Here is a 23,409-nt window from a genome sequence, read left to right on the forward strand (position 1 = left end):
CTCCTCAGAATGAGGTAGCACATTAATGCAGGAGTTTGCTTGGGAGAAAACAAAGTATGTAATTTTAGTAAGCAGTAGAGGTTTGGTTTCATTACCTTGGGCAAGCTCTTTGGCCTGCCCGAATTTCTCCAATTATACATGGGAACAAATGCTTACCTTTTCCTAGTAGAAAAATCATGAAAGAAATGAGATGATGCACTTGGTAATATTTTGTTTTGTTTTTTTGAGGTAGGTTGTTGATCTAGTCCAGGCTGACCTGGAATTCACTATGTAGTCTCAGGGTGGCCTTGAACTCATGGTGATTCTCCTATGTCTGCTTCCTGAGATTAAATGCCTACTTGGATTAAAGGCATGCACCACTATATCTGGCTGGAAATAGTTATTATCTTATGTTTTCTCTTTCTAGAACCAACTGCCATGCTCATTCCAGTTAGTTCATGACTGATTTCCATGAAGTGGGCTCAAATAATGGTTTTTCAGTGAAGACTACATGTCCTAAATGACTTGACACTTTGCTAAAAATAAAGCAGAGTTGCCATGCATGGAACCACAATGCATGGGCCACAGCTCTGCAAACAGCAAGGCAATTCTCACTGGATGGTCACTCTACTTCCTCATTGCAGATGGCACTGCATAGAAGGTAGGATGTGAAGGAAATGTGAAGGTAATAGACAGACAGCTACAACTTTCAATGGCAAAGCAAATGTATTTGTTCATTCAACTCATGCTTCTGAGCTCACATTACGTTTGGCACGCCATACCAAGTTCTGAAAATGCGACAGAGGGCAAGGCAGATATATCCCTCAAGCACATGGACAGTTACAACCTGGCCATCAGTGGAATGTTAGAAAAAGCCCAGGGAGTTAGGAGCGCATGGACCACGAACCCTAACTCTAACTGAAGCAAGGATGGAGCTCGACAGAAGCGAACCCCAAGGTGATAGCAGAGGATGAGGGGAAGTCAGGCAGGGAACCCCGGGACAAGAGTGTGGCGGGGGATGGAAACAGAGAACAGAGCACTCCCAGCAAGAAGGCAAGAAGCAAGAAAGGTCAAACACAAGATAGAACATTGCGTGTTTGGAGAACTGCAAAAGGTTTTTTTTAGCTGAATCATCGCCAGTTTGTTCACATGGGAAGAGCCCCGAGATAGACGCTGGATTATGAGGTCCCTGCCAGGCCATCACAGGGCGTTTGGGCTCTCTTCCGAGGGCAGTGAGGAGCTAGTGAAGTACTTTAAGCCTGAAGAGGCCATTGCCTTTATTTTCGCTCCTGTGACTTTCCACGTGCAGAGGGATGTTGGAGTGCATCCAAGCTAGTGAATTTCATCAATGGCGAAATAGAGAGGTGAAGCTTCTTGCTTAAGATCACTTCTCTGTTAGTTGCAAAACTGGTGCCAGAAGGCAGGCCTTTGGATTTCCAGCACAGTGACAGTGATAGCCTGTACTGCTCCTCCTTCATATGCTAATAGAACTCAAGAGTCAAGGAAGTGCTCTTAGACAAAATATAGTGAGTGTGTGTGTGGTGTGCTTGCATGTGTGTGTGTTTCTGTGTGTGTGCACATGCAGGTGGAGGCCAGTGGTTGATATCTGGTGTCTTTCTCCATTGATCTCCATCTTATTTACTGAGACAGGGTCTCCCACTTCAGCCCAAAGGGCCCTGATTTGGCTCGGCTAGCTAGCCAGCTTGCCCTAGGAGCCCTGCCTTACATCCCTTGTGGTAAGATAACACTTGCCAGGCATTCATGTAGCCATGGGCATCTGAACTCCAGTCTTCAACTTTGTGAGCAAGCACTTTATCCCCTGAGCCTTAATCTCATCTCCTTATTAATCTTTTTAATGTCATTGTTTCTAAATAACTTCTTCATGAAAGGTGAAAAGATAGGGACAAAATAACAGGGCACAATATATATGTCACTGTGCACACTGCCTTCCTCCACACACAACACAGACATGGTGCTCATGACCCCGTAGCAGCTGATGATACCTACACAAGGCCCTAGCAGTAGGAGGGGAAAAGATGATGACATCAAAATAGAAGAGAGACTAAGAGAAAGGAAGACATGTTTCGGTGGAGAGGGGACTCAGGAGGGTGAAAGGCGAGAGTTGTGGGGGAGGGTTATCATAATGGTGTATGGTCTAGCTGTGCAGAGGTTGTCAAATTAAAAGTTCAAAAAACGCATCTCCCAGAAAATGGAAACATCCAAAACATATAATATGCCCTTTAGCATAGTGATTCAATGTGTCAGGATTCTAATTGTTAAGTATTCTAATCCCTGACATTTGAAAATTCCAATAACTATGATGAAAAACAAGAAATTAGCAAAAATAAATTTGAAATCTGTTTTTTTTAAAGCCATCCTCCACAAACACTCCCACAGAGTTCTCAGATGGCATCAGTGAAAGAAATGTATGTGTGTCTATATTTGTGTAAATCATTTCTGAAATAGCAAGTTTAAATCAGAGGAGTGATGTAACATCAAACCACAAAGGATCACGATTTCTGAGCACTTGGGAATCATGGGAGATCAGTGAAGGGGAAGGCTTCGCAAGTCCTTTTCTGAGAGGGAATAAGGCAGCTCCTCTATAAATAGCCTATTATTGGATCAGCTCAGTGATTAAGTCCAAATTTGTGGGCTCTCACAAGCATTGCAGAAGGTTCGCTTGACCCAAGATTTTATCGCTTATTTCTACACACATTTTACAATGTCACAAACGCTTTCCAGTTCTGGAGGTACCCCAACATCATTCTCCACATTGCAGGGATGGTGACATCTCCAGACAATGCTCAAGATTTGCTGCATCCTGGACTCCTGTCTGGTCCAAGGGCCTGGGGCTGCCCTAAGCAACAGATGAGCCTAGTAAAGAACGGAGCCTGTCTTCTCAGCAACATCCTGGCCCTGGGTTTGCCTCGAAGGGCTTCCTGTCACCTTTCTGTCCACAAGACAATTTTCCCTGCATGTCCATGCTAAAAGAAAGAAGAAAGAAAGACAGGAGAGAGGGAGGGAGGGAGGAAGGGAGGGAAGGAAAGAAGAAGGAAGGAGAAAGGGAGGAAGGGAGGGAAGGAAAGAAAAGAAGGAGAAAGGAAGGGAGGAAGAGAGGGAAGGAGGGAGGGAGGGAAGGAATGAAGGAAATAAGGAAAGAGAGGAAGGAAGGAACGAAGGAAGGAAGGAAAGAAGGAAGGAAGGAACGAAGGAAGGGAGAGAAACAGAGATAGATAGATACATAGATACATAGATAGATGATCGATGGATGGATGGATGGATGATCGGTGGTAAAGGAGCGGCATCGGGGTCTGCTCCAAGGACCTGAATGGAGTGGGAGCAGTTAGTTATTCTGAGAGTACAGGGGCAGCAGTGGGGAGCAAGCTCAATTAGCGGAAGGGTGCAAACCCCAGCCCACCCACTGTCCCGCCTATCGCTTCGCTTCACCCTGCTCCTTCCTTCCCTGGACACTTCCCTGGCTGCAGCAGGACCTTTGCTGGGTCACTCGATGCTGTCGGACGATAAGCTCCAGGCGAGCAGGGAGCCGCTCTGGTGCACCCTTGCATCCCCGGCCCCATGCACCACGCTTGCAACGAGGCAGGCTGTCAACACAGTTGCGGTGGAGAAGCGGACGCCTGGGCATGATGTAGAGACCAGGGAGATCCGAAAGGAGTCCAGGCGTCCTTCCTCCCGCCGTGGCAGGTGCGGGGCTCCCGGCGATGCTGGCGGCCCGAGGGCACGTCTTCGCCCCCTTCTCCGCGTGCACCGCGCCTGCAGCCCCCCGCCGCAGCCATTTCCGGCTCTTTGTGTGACAGCCGCGGCGGCGGCGGGGCGGGGACCGGGGACCGGGGGCGGGGCCTCGGCGGGGCGGGGGGCGGGGCCGGGGGCGGGGCGAGCGCGGCGGCCGAGCCGAGCCGAGCCGAGCCGAGCGGGGCCGAGCATCCTGCGCCCCGGCGCGGGGCCCTGCGGTAGCCCTCGGGCCGCTCCCCGGGACCGCTGCACACCCAGGTAAGCGGAGCTCCGAGGCCTGGCGCGGGGCGGTCCGTGCGGGGTCCGGGATGCTGCGGAGGATGCAGACCTGACGATGCCGCCCCAGGAGCCGGCGCCCCTCTCCTCCTCCCCAGCCCCCCACCCGCTTCTTGCAGCGCGCAGGGGATGCGCCTGGCGCCGCGCCCGAGGCTACTCGGCCTGGGGTCGGGGGCCGGGGGTTCCCCGGAGGCCCTTCGCGCCCCCTTCCCCTCCCCGGGGGCCCGCGGCGCCGACCCTCTGCCCCGCCGGGAGGCGCGCGCGCGAGCGAGGCGGTGGCCGCTGCAGTAGCGGCAGGTGCGCGGCCTGGGCCGGAGCCGCGGGGGTCCCTCTCCCCTCCCCCGAGGAGGCGGTGGCCGGTGGCACCCGGAACACCTGCCGCGGCCCCGATCCGGGCTGTGGCGACATCCCCCCCGCGTCCGGGCACTGCGGAGCGCCGTCCCCTACCTCTGTCGCCGCGGCCGCCGCCTCCTGCCACCTAAGGCCGGCGACAGCCGCCCGGGCCCGCCTGGCCAGCCGCCTCCCCGAGCACCGGGCGGCCGCGGCGGGCGAGCGCGAGCAGGGTGGGGCGAGGGGCGCCGCTTGGAGTGCGGGGCTGTGGGCGAGAAGGGAGGAAGGGCTGACTTGCTTTGAAGCACCCAGGCCTGTCTGTGATAGCATCACTCCCCGGGCTGGATGGGGGCGGGGAGGTGGTGACGGAAGGGGGTCAGTGGGCGGACTCCCGGGGGATAATGATTTTTCAGCTGGAGCTGCCCACCTGTCATGTGGGTATTTTTCACGACTGCCCCGTCGCGCGCAGGAAGGTGAGCTCTCCCTGCTCTGCGCAGGGGAAGCCAAGGGGTCGGCTGTGTTTATGGTGGGGGGCGGGGCTCAGGGGGCCTGGTCCCACAGATGGATAGCTCTCCGGAATGGCAAGCACCCTGTGACTGGCCAAGGACTTCCTTCCGCCAGGGGCCCTGACTTTGAACTTGGCTTGCCCAGTACTCTCAGGGCCCACCACACCACAGTGTGGGCAGCAAGACTGGGGGCAGGTGTGAGGGCAAATCAAAAGAGGATGAGTTCCCAAGCTCCCGTTTCCTACCTCTTGTGCCAGTCCCCTGAGGGCAGAGAGGCTCAGGCCTTCTTATTCTTGGGCACAAGCCCCGGCGGAACCGTTGGCTGTTGAAGGGTAAAGACTTAGGTCTGGTTCAGGTTCAAGATTGTGAAGTCTTTGAAGGTGGTTGTTACCACCACCAGAGCCCTCTCCCGCCTCCAGACACTGCCCAGCGCTTCCCTCTCTCTCTCCTGTCAAACTTGCTTCCAAGAAAGGAGCCCGTGAGTGGTGTTTATCTTGAGGGGCTAAATACAAAGGAATTTCCCACTGGATGCAAAGCAAGTGCCGTACAAGTCACTGGATCCGAAAGGAAAACCAGATTGGGAGACATTTTAATAGGAAAAGAAAGCTGAGAAACATACTGGCTAAGCTATCTCTAATGGTAGAGAGATGTGAGCTGGGTGTAGGGGGTGGGAAGCTGGTTAGCTCTTTTGGGGAACAGCTCCCTGAAATGAGAGTATCTAGCAGCTGTCAGCTCTGCTTTCAGCCAGACAGCTTTGGCCCAGAGGGCAAAAGTACTGCAGGAAGGGGAGGGGGTGTGTAACTGGTAAGAGGTTACTGTTTAGAGAAGGCTTTTGTTGGTCACCCAGTGTCCACTTGTGGTATGTAAAACTTCCCCGTAGAGTCCCTCCCTGGCAGTAGCCACCATCTGCCCAGACAGTTAGGAGGCCACAGAAAGAGTGTGCTGTCGCTTACAAAGCCAGTGCCTGCGGGTACTTCTGCTCGCCGAGCCCCAGGCTGGGGGCATTCACTCTCTGCTCACTAAGCTTCTTTATTATATTTCCTGGCCAGTTCTGACTGGTGCTGTATGCACCCAAGACTGCCTTGTTCGCTCTGTGCTGGAAAATAATAAAGAAGAAAACCGGCTTTAGGCATTAGGCCAGGAGTGTACAATTGAGTAGGTTTCGGAGGGTTGTTCAGATCAGATCACTGGCTGGCATGCAGAAGTAATTTAAAAAACCAGTAAAGGGCCCCCAGAGCCACATGTCCTCTTTGATAAATTGTGCCCTCTTGGTGTTCAGAGGGCCTTTGAGGGCTGTCATTGGCCAGAAAACCAAAGTAGGTGATGAATAGGCAACAAGCTAATTAATACTGGGAAAGGCGCCCCTGGACTACAGTGTGGGGCTCCTCCTGCCTTCACAGTTAAGCCTCGGCCTACGTGGTCAGAGAGGCTTCTTTAGGCCGCTGTTAGCCCCCCCCCCCAGGCTTCCACCTAGAGCGTCACAAAATGGCCTTTTGCAGCCTCCATGTGGCCACCATAACAATGAGTCGATTTCTTTACTGGCAAGTATTAATTATTCACTTGGCAGTTGCCGAAACCACACGTCAGTCACCTCATTGGAGCCTTTGTGAGAAGCAAATTTTTTGAAGAGTAGAGCCATGTCCAGGGCCCAGTGGCTGGGTCTGCATTAGTCACCCCAGGTGGTTGGTGGGAGGCGGTAGGCCATGAAAGAGAGGCCAGCTGTGGTGGGGGAGGGGCTGCCACGTCATCAGATGCTCTTAGTAAATGAAGGGTGCGGGAACGCGCTTGGCACATAGTAAGCACTCTGCTATCGATATCTTTATTTTTATTTATGTATTTGAGAGAGGGAGAGAGAGAAAGGGGCAGGTAGAGAATGGGCGTGCCAGGGCCTCTAGCCACTGCAAATGAACTCCAGATGCATTCGCCACCCTGTGCATCTGGCTTATGTGAGTACTGGGAAATCGAACCTGAGTCCTTAGGATTCACAGGCAAGCGCCTTAACCTCTGAGCCATCTCTCCAGTCCTGCTATGGATATCTTTATTATTGCATTGTGTTATGACTTGAGCCTTGAGAATCAACTGCGACCTCTCCTTTTCAACAACTGCAGTCCTTGCCGAAGGCACTGAAAAGAAAAAGTGATCAGACATGGTGTCCGTTGGCAAGGGCTCTCTGAGTGTCACGTGAAGGTGGGTAGAATGAGCAGGCAGGAGGAAGGGGGTGGGAGTGGGTGAGCAGAAGCCCAGAGGTAATTCTCACATTTCAACAGTCTCCAGGAAGGACTCTTTTCTGTGTGTATGTTCAGCATTTTGCAACCAGCCCAAAATGTCAAGGGCACACTTGGCAGGGGGACAGACAGAGCACTGTCGTTGACGTAGGACCTGCTTTGTGCCTCTGAATCAGCCCTGACCTTTCTGGCTTCAACACCTGAGCCATGGAAAGCAGTTCGGCAGCCTGTTACCTGTCTCCACTGCGGTCCTGGGACACAGCTCTCTAATGTCTATGAGTCCCGGTCTGAGAAGAAGAAGACACGAAAAGAGGAAGAGGAAGGGTGTGTGGCTCTATTGGAGGGGTGTCCTGCATTCCTGAAGGAACCAGGCATTAATTGTATATTTAGTGTCAATTTAACAAGATGGGTCTTGGACTGCAGAGATGGCTTAGTGGTTAAGGCACTCACCTGCAAAGCCAAAGGACCCAGGTTCGATTCCCTGGGACCCACGTTAGCCAGATGCACAAGGGGGCGCACGCGTCTGGAGTCCGTTTGCAGTAGCTGGAGGCTCTGGTGTGCCCATTCTCTCTGTGTGTCTCTCTCTCTGTCTCAATCTGCCTCTCTCTTTCAGATAGATAGATAGATAGATAGATAGATAGATAGATAGATAGATAGATAGATAAATAGAAAGAAAGAAAATACTTCCAAAAAGAAGGAGGAGGAGGAGGAGGAGGAGTGGTGGGGGAGGATCTATGGCTTCCAGAAGCCATGGAGCCCACAGGAGGAAACGGGAAGATTCGGGTTCTCTATCACCCCCGGTGCTCTGGATGTCCGCAGACTCTTCAGAATTCAGTCAGTGGGGATGAGGTGTAAAGAGTGTGGACATTGGGTTGGTAGCCACGGCCACTGTACCGAGAGGTCTGTGATGTCCCTCAAAAGGACAGCCGCTTACGGCAGTCTCTTTAGGCCCTGGCAACAGAGGAGAAAATGAACTGGGTACAAGCTCTTGAAGAGAATTGTGTGAGGAGACAGAGCTTGAGCGGCATTTTGACATCATCCTCCCAGTGCCGTGAGAGAGAAGCAAATGCAGTCTCCGGAACCCGTGGTGACGTCGTCAGTGGGCCGTTGCACTGGGTGTCGGCCTCATCAGATCATCCTGACCAGCCATGTGACTCTCTAGGGAACAGGGCGCTATACTCTGTGCTTGGTCCACATAGTGTTGTTTCCAACTGAGGCAAGGGGGAAATTATTGGCCACTTTTCCTGTCGCTGTGACAAAATGCCTGACAAAAGCAAAGTAAGGAAAGAAGGGTCTATTTGGGCCCGTGGTTTGAAGAGGTGCTGTGCCTCCTAGCAGAGAAGTCATGGCTGCGAGAGCGTGAGGTGGCTGGTCGCGTTGATTGCTCAGGCAGGAAGCAGGGAGGAAGGAATGCTGATGCTCAGCTAGTTTCCTCCTTTTATTCAGACCCCAGCCCACAGGACATTGCCATCCATGTTCAGGGGTGGGCCTCCTCCTAGGTTAAATCACCCTGGAAATGCCTTCACAGACCTACCCTGAGGTCCACATCTAATCAAACTGAAAAAAAAAAAAAAATCAAGATGAATTGTCACAGGATGTAAGAGGCTCAGGATGACAGACTGATGAGGAAACTTCAGGAGACTTCCCAAGTTTGAAAGAGCTGTCTCCGTGGGTAGAGGTGAATGAATTGTCCGGTTTGCCTGGAGGCCCAGCTGAGATCAAAGGGATCTTCTGGGCTGAACTTCATTTTTAAAACGTGATGTTTTAAGACTGACTTTGTCAACATACAGATAGTGAAACAAGCATTCAAAACTAAAGGGCAGCCCTCAACCTCCATTTCTGTGACAGCTCCACATGGGAAAAAGAAAGGAAGACTTGCTGCTTGTGGTTGGCGACACAGCAGTTTTCTCCAGAAGTCTTCTCAGACTCTTAGAATAATAGTGGTGTCCTGAAGGACCATGAGTTCTTGCGTTTTCTAATTACTTCATGTTAACCAGAGGACGTGAATTTTAGCCATTGGCTCGTGGACTCCGCTGATCATCCCTGAAACGTTAATAACACGTTCATTGCCTCAGGTGCCAATGGCTGTGCTTGTCACTAGGGGTCGAATCCAGAGACGATGACAATTCCTGGCTTTCGTGATGGTGTGAAGAAATGGCAAAAAATAGGAAGCATTTTGTTACTCAGTAGGAAATGGTGAGCAATGCTGAGACCATAACCTCTGTGGGAATCCAGAGAGAGGAAGGCCCAGGTGGGATTTGTCTAGCCAGGCCTCTGTGGGAGAGGCTGACGCTGACTTGGGCTGGATTTGACAAGAGGAGAGGTGTGGTGGCTTGGAAAAAAAGACACGCAGAAGGATGTTGAATAGGTTTATGACCCCAGTACGCCTGATAGTAGGTTGCCCACTTTCAGGAACTATCGTCCAAGTCATTTGCCTTAGGGGTAGAAGGACCCAGACGTGGACAGAAGCCATATGACGCACACCTCACCTTCGCAGGTGCTCCAACCATAGCTCGTTTTTCCCACTTAGCAGATAGAGCAAACGTGCAAGCAGACTCGTGAGGGGGACCTTCAGCCTTCTCTTTGTATGTAATAAGTAAGTAGCTTGCTTGCCGCCAACCTCTGTACTTAAGCTGTTGATATAATGACAGCAACCTCCATGACGCAGATTTGACCTCATGCTGAGGGCCACTAGTAGGCCAGCAGCTGTATTTTGCAGACAGAGAAATTGGCCTCTTTAGAGTGAATGAAAAGGTAATGGGGGGAGGGGACTGGAGAGAAGGCTCAGCAGTTAAAGATGCTTGCAAAGCCTGATGGCCTGGGCTCAGTTGCCCATTATCCACGTAAAGCCATATACACAAAGAAGTGGATGCATCTGGAGTTCATTTGCAGTGGCAGGAGGCCCTGGTATGCCCATTCTCATTTTCTCTCTTTCTCTTTGCAAATAAATTGTGTCTTTTAAAAAAAATTTTAAAAAGGGGCTGGAGAGATGGCTTAGTGGTTAAGCGCTTGCCTGTAAAGCCTAAGGACCCTGGTTCAAGGCCTGAGTCCCCAGGACCCACGTTATCCAGATGCACAAGGGGGTGCACCTGTCTCATTTGCATTTTGGGCCTCAGTCTTCAGACTGAGTTGCTCTAGTTTCACAATGACGAGGTGAGGTCAGCGTGCCGGAAATTCACTCTGTTCATCACAGGAGCAGTGGCTCCCTTAAAGGTCCCTCTGAAAGCCTGCTTCCCTTCCCCAAAGGTAAGGCACAGGGGGCTCCTTACGTGGTGGCTTGCTTGTGGGCCCCAGGGTGGGAGAGACTCAGCGCGCCATGTTGGGCGGCATGGCTTCCTCTCCCCGAAAGCCCCCCGGCCCCGAGCAGGGCAGCTGCCTGGCTCGGTGGTTATTGGTGGTTATCACGGCGCAGGCAGCTTCCTCAACCCCAGCAACACAGGAAGCGGCCGAGGAAAGTGGCAAGTGGGGCGTCAAGGCCCTTTTGCCTCTTTCTTTCTGCTTCTTTGTAAAAAGAAAAAAAAAACAAAAAACAAGGTCAGGTAGGCCTGCTGCAGAGACCCACGTCAAGCCTGACTTAGACGCCCTCTGGTCCCCTGGGAAGAGAGTCACTGCAGGTGACAAGGCCCCTGGTCCCAGAAGCCAGGCAGCCAGGCAGTGCCATGCTGAGGTAACACCATGTCCTGGCCAGGTGTCCCAACTGCTCAGAAGGAGGTCATGGGTGGTGGTTTTATAAAGTCAGTTGTAAGATTCACATCCAAGCAAGGCACTCGCGTGGTTTAAAAAGCAAACACAGGCTGGGGGAGATGGCTCAGTGGTGAAGGCGCTGGCCTGCAAAGCCTAACACCCCGGGTGTGTACCCACAGATACACAGAGTGGCGCAGGGGCCCTGGCACACCCATTCTCTCTGTCCCGCTCTTTCTACCTGCAAAGAAATAAATATTTAAAAAAAAAATTTTAAAGAACACGTAGTATTGAAGACATAATCAAAACCATCCAGTGCTCCCCTCCAGGCCGGTTCCCCCTGTAGTCTCTAATCCTGTGTTTACACTGGCTGTCTGGATTTGTCCCTTGTAACCTTCGGCTTCCTGCTGTGACGGCTGTCCATTTCAAATCCGACACCACACCCCTCCTCTGCCCCCATTTCCCAGTCCAGCAAGAGCTCTCTCGGAACCTAGATCAAGGCTCGAGCAATCTGCAGTATTTGGATGGATCACGTGAGGAACGAGAGGGCCAAGCGATGTTCTTCCGTTGAGTTTCTTACATGGCTTTTTGTTTCATTGCAAAATTAGAATAATTTTTTCCTCATGTCTCTTTCCCTTTCAAAACTGTTTCTCCTTTTCTGTAAGTGCCGTCACGTGAGTTATTGCATCAGGCCCCCGGTCTTCCCAGGTTGTGGGGTCCAGTCCTTAACTAGCCAGATGACCTGGCTCACGAGCCTTTTCTAGGCTCTAGTTTCTGCATTAGCCTCCCTCGTTTAAGGTGAACCACAAAGCTGGTCCCCTCCTACCTCAGGGGTTTCCTGTCATTTTAGGCATATTTTCTCCAGGGTGGGGCTGCTTCAGAGCCTGAGAGAAGACAGTGAGACAAAAACAGGCAAAGCCAGAGGCGTGGTGGGGCATGCCCTTAACCCCAACATGCTGTGGGCCTGAGGCGAGGCGGAGGGATCACTGTGAGGTCAAGGCCAGCTCCGGCTACCATGGTAAGACCCTGTCTGAAACAAGCAAACCAAACTTACCAGGTAGGAGAAAGGTCAGCCAGTTTAGGGGCTGCTCCATGGGGCAGTGTTAAGTATGGCTTTTGCTATTTCTTTTGTTGCTGTTGTCATTTGTTTTTGTTTTGTTTTGTTTTTTGTTTTTCGAGGTAGGGTCTCAACTGTAGCCCAGGCTGACCTGGAACTCACTATGTAGTCTCAGGGTGGCCTCGAACTCATGGAGATCCACCTACCTCTGCCTCCCGAGTGCTGAGTGCTGGGATTAAAGGGGTGCGCTGTTTCAGTCTCCCAGCGTGGCCTGTTTGTTTCTGCTCACCACAGCCTCTGATTGCAGGGGCACCACCGGAGTCCCCACCTCTCTAGCATCCCCAGCTCTCTTTAGCTTCCTCTTGCTCATGCTGTACCCAGAGTTTCATAAAAAGCCCAGGAGTACTTCACAATTCACTTGTGTAAGCCGTACACTAGAGTGGTTTTTAGGGTGCTCACTGAGCTGTACAGCCACAGTTACAGACGCTTTTAGAACCTTCAGCACCCCAGAAAGAGACCTCACGGTCTTTAACAGCCCCACTGCCCTCTGACCCCGCCCAGGCAACCATGAATCCACCCATTGCCTCTTTGACTTGGTCATTCTGGATAGTATAAATGAGGTCATGCAATATGATGCTTTGTGTGCTTAACATGCGCTTTCAAGGTTCATGCATGCATTCTGGGGTGTAGCATGTGTCTGCACTAAGGTCTATGCAGAACAATCTCCCATTGTGTGATAGTACCAAGTTTATCTCTCCATCGGTTGATACACGTGTGTAGTGCTTATGCATTTGCTGCCTTCTGTAGAATGTGGCTATGAACATTCATGTACAAGCTTTTGTGTGGAAATATGTTTTTATTTATTTTATTTTTCCGGGTTTTTTTTTAAGTTTCATTTTTATTTATTTATTAGTGAGAAGAGAGAGAAAGAGAGAGAATGGGTGTGCCAGGGCCTCTAGCCACTAAAAATGAACATGAGACACATGCACTACCATGTGCTTCTGGTTTATGTTAGTTCTGGGGAATTGAACCTAGGTCCTTAGGCTTGCCAGGCAAGTGCCGTAACCTCTAAGCCATCTCTCCCACCCTGTTTTCTGTTTTTTGAAGTAAGGTCTCTCTCTAGCCCAGGATGACTTGGAATTCACTATGTAGTCTCAGGCTGGCCTCGAACTCTTAGCGATCTTTCTACCTCTGCCTCCCAAGTACTGGGATTAAAGATGTGCGCCACCATCTCCATCAGAGAGAGAGAGGAAGGGAAGAGACACACACAGAGAAAACAGGTACATCAGGGCCTCTCGTTGCAAACAGTCTCCAGATGCATGTGCCACTTTGTGCATCTGGCTTTTTGGTCACTTTGTGCATCTGGCTTTATGTGGGTACTGGGAAATCAAACCAGAATCCTTAGGCTTTATGGGCAAGTGCCTTAACCACTGAGCTATCTCTATAGTCCCTATGTAATTTTTATTTTTATTTTTTACATTTTTTCAAATACTCAATTTAATTTATTTGACAGAGAAGGAGGGAAAGAGAGAGAGAACGGGCACACCAGGGCCTCTGGCCACTGCATACAAACTCCATACATGTACGCCCCCTTGTGCATCTGGCTAGCGTGGGTCATGGGGAATCGAACCTGGGTCCTTTGGCTTTGCAGACAAACGCCTTAACCACTAAGCCACCCCTTCATCCTTAGTCCCTATATTTTATTTCTAAAACCTAATGTTTAAAAATTTGAAAAGCTGCCCCTTGTTTTCTTCAAAGTTGCTATAATATTTCACTGCCTACCAGCAGAGGGCTGACCCCAGGGTCACCACATCTTTGCCAGCACTGGTTATTCTCTGTCCTTTGAATTAGAATGATGCATCCTGTTGTATTGGAGATGATACCATCGTTCTTTTTCATTGCTTTCCCCTAATGACTAAAAATGCTCCTCTTTTCAGATGGTTGTCGGCTGTTTGCATGTCTTCTCTGGAGAAAAGTGTCAATATCCTTTGTCCATTTTTTTTTATTATTTTTTAAATTATGTATTTGTAAGCTGAGAGAAAAACAAGAGGAAGGGAGGGAGGGAGGGAGGAATAAACGGGCATGCCAGGGCTTCCTACCACTGCAACCTAAATCCAGATGCATATACCACTCTATGCATCTGGATTTACATGTGCACTGGGGATTCAAACCCATGACTTCAGGCCTAGCAAGCAAGCACCCTTAACTACTGAGCATCTCCCCTGCACCTATCCTTTTGTTGTTGTTGTTGTTTTGTTTTGTTTTGTTTTCTTAGGTAGGGATCTCATTGTAGCTCAGGCTGACCTAGAACTCACTCTGTAGTCACAGGCTGGCCTCGAACTCACTGCAGTCCTCCTACCTCTAAGGCGTGCGTCACTATGCCATGCCCTGTCTGTGTTTTTAATTAATTGTTGATTATTTTTATTTATTTATTTATTTGAGAGCGACAGAGAGACAAAGAGGCAGATAGAGAGAGAGAGAGAATGGGCGCGCCAGGGCCTCCAGCCACTGCAAACGAACTCCAGATGCGTGCGCCCCCTTGTGCATCTGGCTAACGCGGGTCCTGGGGAATTGAACCTCGAACCAGAGTCCTTAGGCTTCACAGGCAAGCGCTTAACCACTAAGCCATCTCTCCAGCCCTGTCTGTTTTTTAGTTGGGTTGTGTTTTCCTTATTGAGTTGCCAGAATTGTATATATTCTCCATTCTTAGAAAATACACGATTCGTTCACATTTTCTTTCAGTTTTTTGAATATCTCTGTTTATGCATGCATACATGTGCACGCTTCTCTGTGCGTGGGCATACATGTGCGTGCTGGTGCAGGTGCATGCGCGTGTACGGGTGTGAGGGCTAGAGGTTGGTGTGGGGTGTCTTCCTCAGCTGCACCCCACCTTGACTTTGAGACTCTCATGGAAACTGGAGCTCACCGACCTAGCTAGACCAGCTGGCCAAGCAGACCTAGAGATTCTGCCTCTGCCTCTCCCAGGCGTGACCACCACGCCTGGCTTTGTGTTGGGGACCCAGGCTCAGGCCCCCAGCTTGAGCAGCAAGCGCTGTGCCCACTGAGTGCCTCTTCCTCCCCAGTATATCTTTCAAAGCTCCAAGGTTTTTCATGTTGATGCTGTGAAGTTTCTGCTCTGTCACTTGCAGTTTTGAGGTTGAGAATCCGCAGTCACGAAGAGTTACTCCTCCTTTCCCAGGAGCGGTACAGCTTTAGCTCTTACATTTAGACCTTTGGTACATCTTGAGGCATTTTTTTTTCTTTCTCTCTTGTGTGTTTGTTTGTTTGTTTGTTTGTTTGTTTGTTTGTTTGTTTATAAGAGAGAGACCTGGGCAGAGAGAGAGGAAAATGGGCATGCCAGGGCCTCCTGCCATTGCAAACAAACTCCAGACGCATGTGCCACCTTGTGCATCTGGCTTTACATGGGTACTGGGGAATGGAACCTGGGTGCTTTGATTTGTACCTACCAGCGCCTTAACCGCTGAGCCATCTCTCAAGCCTGAGTTTTGTTTTGTTTTGTACAAGGTCTTGGTACGCTCCCAGTCTGACCGTCTCAGTCTCCCACGTGCTGGGATTGCAGGCTTGTGCTTTTACAGTGTGTTATGTGATATGAGATGAGGGGGAACTTCTCTCTTTCTCATGTGGAGATCCAGGTGTCCCAGCACCGTTTGTTGAGGGGAAAAAAAAAAAAAAATCTTTCTCCATTGACTTGTATTGATAATCTTGTAAAAACAATCAAATCAATTCACTGTCATGAATATAAATAAAACATAAAACCTTGGCAGGGGAGGCAACTAACAGGCCAGTTTAGGAGATTTTCTTGGGCTAGTATGGTATGGGTGTGTCTGTTGTTTTCTGTAATTATTTCTTGATTCCCAGCTCTGTTCTGTTGATCTCTGTATCTGTCCTTAAACCAGCACCACACTGTTGTGATTACTGCAGCTTTGTAGTAAGTTTCTAAATAAAGAGGTATGAATGCTCTTGAATTCCCATGTAAATTTTACAATCAGTTTGTCCATTATTGCATAGAAGCTGGCTTAATTTTTTTATTTTATATTGATTATGACAGGTTATACTCTTTCATCTCCTCATCACCCTGTTACCCTGGGGGCCCTCCTCAGTGGGGTTATGGTATTTAACTGTGGGGTCATAAAGGCCTTAGTCTCAGTGGGGTAGCTGGGAGACCGTGCCTCAGGGTACTGCTACCCACTCTGTGGCTCTTAATCTTTCTGCCCCCTCTTCCGTAATATTCCTACAGCAGGCCTGTTGGCAGTCTGATTTAGTGTTGAATTCTCTGGAACCTCTGGATTTCTGCTTTGATAGGTTTTGATTGATTGCGATAGGTTTTGATTGATCACCGTGTCTTTTGTCATTTTCCTACAACTGGTTGTCAGGCTAGCAGTAAGGTTAGCTTAAATTTTGACGTGGCTGTATAAAATTAATCAGTTTAACATATAGTAAGACACCTAAACCATAATAATGAGATATATATCTCATTTGTTTCTCTGAATTTTTTTCAAAATTTCTACTGGTTAGAGTGTATGTTTTGCACATACTTGGTGAAATTTTTCTTAACTATTCTACATTTTATCATTTATTTATTTATTGGATTCTTGGGATAGGGTCTTGATCTAGCTCAGGCTGACCTGGAATTCACTATTTTTCCAGCAGTTTTATTGAAGTTGTTTATTTATTCTTCTTATCTATTTAGTGGAGTTTTAAAAGGATTTTCCACATACGTGATTATTATCTACAAGGAGAGATGACTTCACATCTTCCTTTCCACCCTGAATGCTTTTTATTTAATTTTCTTTTCTGATTGCCCTGGCTAGATCTCTAGTAAAATGTTGAATAGAAATGGTAAAAGCAGAATTCTTTGTCTTGGTCCTGGAGGGAAAGCATTCTACTTTTCCACATCAAATCTGATGTTGGCTGATAGTGTTTTGTAGCTGTTCTTGATTCAGTTGAGGAAGTTCCCACTGATTGTCAGGTTTTGTGTATGGCGGGGTTGGGGGGGGTTGTTTTGTTTCGTTTTTACCTTTTTAATCAGAAGGGAGTGAGAGTGTTTTTTTTGTTTTTTTTTTTCCTACCCATTGAACAAATCACTACTGCAGTGCAAGTGCATGCTTAGAGTAGAAAGCGGATGTGAATTAGACAGCCCTCTGTCTCCATCAAGGAACTTCTAGGTTAGGACCAGAGTAAACGCAGAGAGTTACATAATGAGTTATTACCGGTAAGACAGAGCAAGGGACACGCAGGGTAGAGCGGGCTTCTGGCCGGGCTTGGGGACGTCAGAGAGGCTCTTAGAGAAGACGTTGTTTCCTTAGGTCTCTTCCAGCTCTGGAGACATTCTGACAGCGCATGACGCGTTTGCTTGGGCCTTTGTTGTGTGTGACGATGCTGCTGACAGTTCTCGAGGCCGTGCAGGCTTCCAGCCCCTGCACTGTGAGGATTTCTGACTGTCGCATATGGTAGCTCCCAGCCCAGCTGCTTTTTGGGGGGGAGGGCAGCTTCTTAAACTATAGGTCATGACTCGATACAGGATCAAATAACATACAGCGGCCAAACCAATTCTGGCAAGGTTTTGAAACAAAGGTGACCAAAACTGAATCCAGAATCAAACAATCCAAGGTGCTTCTGTCGGCATCGCTCGTGGTGCATCACACGAGTTCGCTGCAGCCTCCCTTCCCAGCGTGCAGTTTACGGACGTTTTTCCCTGCTCGTGCCCACGAGCCAGGGAACTGCCGGCAACGCTTTGGTTGAGGTCCACGTCTATTGTGTGTTATGAATTGTACTGTGCAAGGTTTTCTGCTCTTATAGATATGTTATAGCTTAATTGTGGGGGGGAGAAAGGCTTAATTTTTTTTTTTTTTTTTGCCATCACTCCTCTGCATGTAAACCTCAAATTAATGTATTTTAGAATTGTATTGTATGGGCATGTTTATTTTAAGATTGCAAACATTGAGTTTCATAAAAAAAAAATTGTTGAGTATTCTGGCTTGGGATTAGGACAGAATTTCCAAAAATGGCCCTAAGCTTACTTCTGTTATTTTGTACTGTGTATTTATGGAGCAGTGTTCCCAGCATTGATGATTGTAGAGTTAAATTATCAATAAACTCTGAAAAACAATGAAGATGACCTACTTCGTGCAGTGTCAAGTATTCAGCCAAAATTTAATCCTTTGTAGAAAAATAAGCAAGCACATCTACCTCATTAATACATAAATTTGCTTTCATCTTTTTTTAAATCATTTTTATTTATTTATTTGAGAGAGAGAAAGAGGCAGAGAGAGGAAGAGAGAGAGAATGGGCACTCCAGGGCCTCCAGCCACTGCAAACGAACTCTAGAAGCATGTGCCCCCTTGTGCATCTGGCTTATGTGGGTCCTGGGGAATAGAATCAAGGCCCTATGGCTTTGCAGGCAAACGCCTTAACCACTAAGCCATCTCTCCAGCCCTGCTTTCATCTTTAATAAATGATAAAACTATATGTATACCAAATAATCGTTTTAAAATAAATTTCTGGGCTGGAGAAATGGATCAGGAATTAAAGGTGCTTGCTTGCAAAGCCTGATGGCCCAGGTTCGACTCGCCAGTACCCGTGTGAGAAGCCAGATGCACAAAGCAGTGCATGCATCTGGAGTTTGTTTGCAAATGGCAAGAGGCCTTGATGCACCCGTATTCATTCATTCATTTTCTTTCTCTGCTCGCAAATAAGTAAAATAATTTTTAAATAAATAAGATAAATTTAAGATTTATTCTTAGTAAATGTTTGATTTGCATTTCTACTTTATATATCTATATATTCAACCTCATGTAAACATTTCCTAGGTGAAAAAGGGTCATGAGTGGAAAGGATTTAATATATCCAGGTATAACTAATGTCCTAAAAATGGCTCCAAGTGTCTCCTACAAAGTCTTACTTTTGTATAAGAAGATTGTTCCTGTATAACTGTTGGTGCCCAACCTACTGAGAAGTTGTGTGGTCCATGTTGGTGCGCTCGGAGGTGTTCTTAACATGAGCGTGGACAGTTCTCCCTGCTTGGTCCTTGGGAAAAAGCTGGTTGTGATGGGGGGTGGGGGACATTGTGGCCCTGTCACCATATCCCGCAGCTGCACACAGCCTTCAAGCACCCACGGTGTACTCATGACAGGGAAAATATTCCTGGCCTCTTGAGGCGTGTAGATCCCAAAGATAACAGTTTTCTACTCTTTCTAGCTTTTTTTAAAAAATATTTTTTTAAAACTTATTTTAGAGAGAGAGAGAGAGAGAGAGAGAAGCAGATAGAGAATGGGCACGCTAGGGCCTCCAGCCACTGCAAATTAACTTCAGGCACATTTGCCACCTTGTGCATCTGGCTTACGTGGGTCCTGGGGAATAGAAACTGGGTCTTTAGGCCTCAAAGGCAAGACCTTAGCTGCTAAGCCATTTCTCCAGCCCAGTGTTTTCTTCTTGCGATTGTGTGTGTGTGTGTGTGTGTGTGTGTGTGTGTGTGTGTGTGTGTGTGTTTGGATGTATGTATGTATATTGGCCAAATAGAAACCCACTGCTCTGCTCTTGTGCAAAGGGAGTTCTCAGTCTAATTTGGAGAGCAGAGGCTGCCATCATGCATGAATTGTGAAAAACAAAAAGCCAAATAGATGGATGAGTAAAGTTGTTGTGCTTTTTTTGTCTTTTTTTGGCACTAATATTTCCTGTATGCTTAATCTGGGACTGGCTGTCATGTTAAGAATTCCACATGTGGGCTGGGAAGATGGCTTATTGGCTAAGGTGCTTGCCTTCGAAGCCTGGGGACCCATGTTTGATTCTCCAGGTCCCAGATAAGCCAGGCACATAAAGCAACACAAACATGCAAGGCTGCACATGCGCACAAGGTGGCACACACACCTGGAGTAAAACTGCAGTGGCAGGAGGTCCTGGTGCACCAATTCACTCTTTCTCTTGCTGTCACTTTAAAAAAAAAAAAGGACAGTCTATTGGGCTTGCCTCAAAAGTTACAAAATGCTCAGAATGTGTCATTGAAGGCAGAGCTATTATAAATTGTCATGCTTTTACAAATAAAGAGCTCCAGGATGAGAGAGGTTAAGTCACTCATGATCATACACCTAGTGACAGATGACAGTTGAAACCCAGAGCGTAGTCTTGCCCACCACACTAACCCCTGCAGTAAAGATGCCTTCCTCTCCCACTGACCTTCAGGAAGGCCAAGGGGAAGCCACGGTGCAGAGCTTTGGCTGTGAGCCGCAGAACCCGCTCCCTGCAGCCACGCTCTCCGGGTACCCACGATGCACTGGTGCGGGGACTCACCCAGGCTTGCTGTGGTCTGTCAGTCATCCTGCCCGGGAAGCCCCGCCAAAGCTCGGGGAAGGAAATTCCTTGTGAGCCCAGTGTCCGTCCTTCTGCTTTATTTATTTATTTATTTGCAGAGACAGAGAGCAAAAAGAGAGAGAGAAAATGGGCATGCCAGATCCTCCAGCCTCCGTAAATGAACTCCAGATGCATGCACCACTTTGTGCATCTGGCTTCATGTGGGTACTTGGGAATCAAACCCGAGTCATTAAGCTTTGCAGGCACATGCCTTAACTGCTGACCCATCTTTCCAGCCCGTTACTCCTCCCAGTGAAACCTGGCCACTGACTTTGAGTTTGTTGTGTATACACGGAATTCAGACCTGCTTTTAGTGTCCCGGGCCAGGAGAATGCAGCTGCTTTTAGCAAATGATGCCCTTAGAATGCTGTCACTTTTAAAATAATTTATTATTTTCTTTCCAAAATGGCCTCAGGTTCATCGATGGAACAAACAAAATTATTCTCACTTGGAAGATTGCCTAACAGGCTGGCCTTTCAGGCCAGGAAACAAACTCTTATTTTCTCATATAGCCCTGTTGGAATTTCTAGAACATCTTTCTTTTCTGATTGATATGGGTTGGCAGTGACTTCCTCCTCCCTTAGGCAGTGAGTGATCTACAAACACACACAGATCCACACAGAAGCCATTTTTTTTTTCCACAGAGAAAGGGAAGATGGTGTTATGTAAACACAGACTCTTAAAGATTCATTGGCTTGCTTGGGTTGTTTGCTTATTGATTCTCCTCAAGGAAAACACAGGTGCTACTATTTTGAAGGGGAAAACCTTAAGAGTTATTCTGGTAGATGAGTATTTTGAAGAATAAAAAGGCCCAGTAATAGGAGAAAGGAGAAAGGGGGGGTGGTGGTAGATGGTAGTGAGGGTCAGGGAGGAAGAGAGAAGGGAACTGAGGTAAGAACTCAGCACTTAGACACTGAACCAGAGGCTTTTATTGAAAGTTTCAGACATTGAGAAAATCACATAGAAAAGTGTAGTGAGTCTCCACTAACCATGTAGGCATCACAGAGCACCAATAGTTGTTTTTTTTTTTTAACTCATGACTGATTCTTTTTCTTTTTTCTTTATTTTGGGGGTTGCTGGTGTGTGCTTGTTCATATGTGCCTATGGGCACATGAATGCCGCAGCCTGCATGCGAGGCCACAGGACAGCTCGCAGGCCTTGGTCCTCGCCATCCAGCTATTTGAGTCAGGGTCTTTTGTTCACAGTTAAGTTCGCCAGGCTATCTGGTCCCCAGGCTCCCGGGACATTCTCCCATCTCCACCTCCCAGATGTGCTAGGATTACGATTGGTGCCCGTGACAGCTTCCAGCTGAGGATCCGAGCCCAGGAGCTCGGGCTTTCGTGGCAAGGGCTTGATCCACTGAGCCATTGCTCTGCGCTGCCTGCCCCTCCCCCCTGGCTGTTTAAATGTTCAGTACTCTTCCCCATCTTCTGTTATTTGAAAGCCAAGCCCTGTATCATTTTATTCATATCTGAGTAGATATTTCTCAAAACGAAGGACTTTGAAGACATAACTTAGATATCATACCTTAAAAAGCACTGTTTCGTTAATAGTGTAAAATAGGCAATCAGTATTTGTTTTCCAGTGTTGTCATGATTGTTCTTAAGGAAACTGCATATCCATAGTCAGGCCCATGGTATCAGATTTTTACGCACTGTGTCCAATCTAAAATACGTATCTCCTTTCCGCCTGTCAGTGCTGCCCAGTTTCAACAGCACTAGGAACGTATTTCGTGATTAGTCATTTCTTTTACCCATGGTGCGTCCAGACATTCTCACTACAGTAATACACCTGTGTGTTATGAAAAACAAAGCAAGTTTTCTTTTCAGCTGTATCCCAGAAAGATCTACTATCAAAGTACTAAATTGTAGGGCTAGAGAGATGGTGTAGCAGTTAAGGTGCTTGCTGACAAAGCCAGAGTACCTAGGTTCCATTCCCCAGGACCCACATAAAGCCACAGGCATGGATTGGAGGCATGCATCTGGAGTTTGCAGTGGCTAGAGGCCCAGATGTGCCTATTCTCTCTCTTTCTTTCTCCCTCCTTCTTTCTCAAATTAATAAAAATTTTAAAAACTTTTTAATTACTAAATTATAGAACCACCTGAAATACTTCCTTTCCATGTGGTTATGCCAGCGACCAATTCATATATAGATTCTTCTCCTTTTATTCTTTGTTTAGGGAAGGTTGCATTTAAAATTTAAATTTTTTTGGTTTTTTTTATTTTTATTTTATTTATTTTTATTAACATTTTCCATGATTATAAAAAAAATCCCATGGTAATACCCTCCCTCCCCCTAAAATTTAAATTTTTATTTTACAGTAATATAAAATATCTTTATGGTTTCAACAAGTCCACAAAACAAGGTATAGTCAAGGAATTGCAGACTTTTCCCTGCTCCGTAGGCCTGATATCTCATTTTAGTCCTTCCCAGAGCTGATCAGTCTTTAGGAGTATATGGCTTCTCTTTGCATTTGCATTCTATTTTGATTTATTTACTTATTTATTTGACAGAGAGAGAGGGAGAGAGAGAATGGGCATGCTAGGGCCACCAGCCACTGCAAACGAACTCCAGACACGTGCGCCCCAATGTGCATCTGGCTAACGTGGGTCCTGGGGAATCAAAGCAGGGTCTTTTGGCTTTGCAGGCAAACGTCTTAACCGCTAAGCCATCCCTCCAGCCCTGCATTTTCATTTTAATAGAGGATCTGTGTGTGCATGTATGCAGACCTCTCAGATACACGAGCGTGTGGTTTGCACCTCTCCTGGAGTGATCTCCCTGCTCTGTCTTGCTGCCCAGGACGTCCGTAGAGGACTCACTCCAGCAGTCCCCTGGTGATGGACGTTTTTACTTTCTGTCCAGCCTTCCATGATTACATGTGGTGTGTCTAGGAAGTGCCTTGTACATAAGTCTTCTTGCATTTTTTTTTTTCTGTCAGTGTGCCTTTGGGATAAGTTCCCAGATGTAGAATTTCTGATCAGAGGTTAAAGTGCTTATGGAGATCTGTTAATGTGTCAGGTTTCCTTTCGCAGGAGTCATGCCACTTCATATCTCCACTGATAGCAGGAGGGTGGCTTGCTGTCCGCAGTCTGCATAATAATTAGGGTTGTACATTCTTGCCAGTTTAATCAGAGAAAAGTGGCATCTCTGTAATTTTAATCTGGATTTCTTGTATTGCAAATGAAATGGGATACTTTTGAAAGGTAGTCTAGTCTTATGAATGGGGGCCCAGGCGTCA

At 47.9% G+C, this 23,409-nt stretch overlaps 1 protein-coding gene across 1 annotated transcript in view; it reads left to right on the forward strand.

The window, feature by feature from the left end:
* The first annotated feature begins 3,903 nt into the window (after positions 1-3,903).
* Positions 3,904-23,409, forward strand: part of Cyfip2 (cytoplasmic FMR1 interacting protein 2) — a 129,251-nt gene continuing 109,745 nt past the window's right edge. Inside the window, exon 1 of the mRNA XM_045151495.1 lies at positions 3,904-3,987. The gene's annotated coding sequence lies outside the window, so the exon portion shown is untranslated. The remainder of the gene's footprint in view (positions 3,988-23,409) is intronic.

This window comes from Jaculus jaculus, chromosome 6, assembly GCF_020740685.1.
Source record: "Jaculus jaculus isolate mJacJac1 chromosome 6, mJacJac1.mat.Y.cur, whole genome shotgun sequence".
Classification (NCBI taxonomy): Eukaryota; Metazoa; Chordata; class Mammalia; order Rodentia; family Dipodidae; genus Jaculus; species Jaculus jaculus.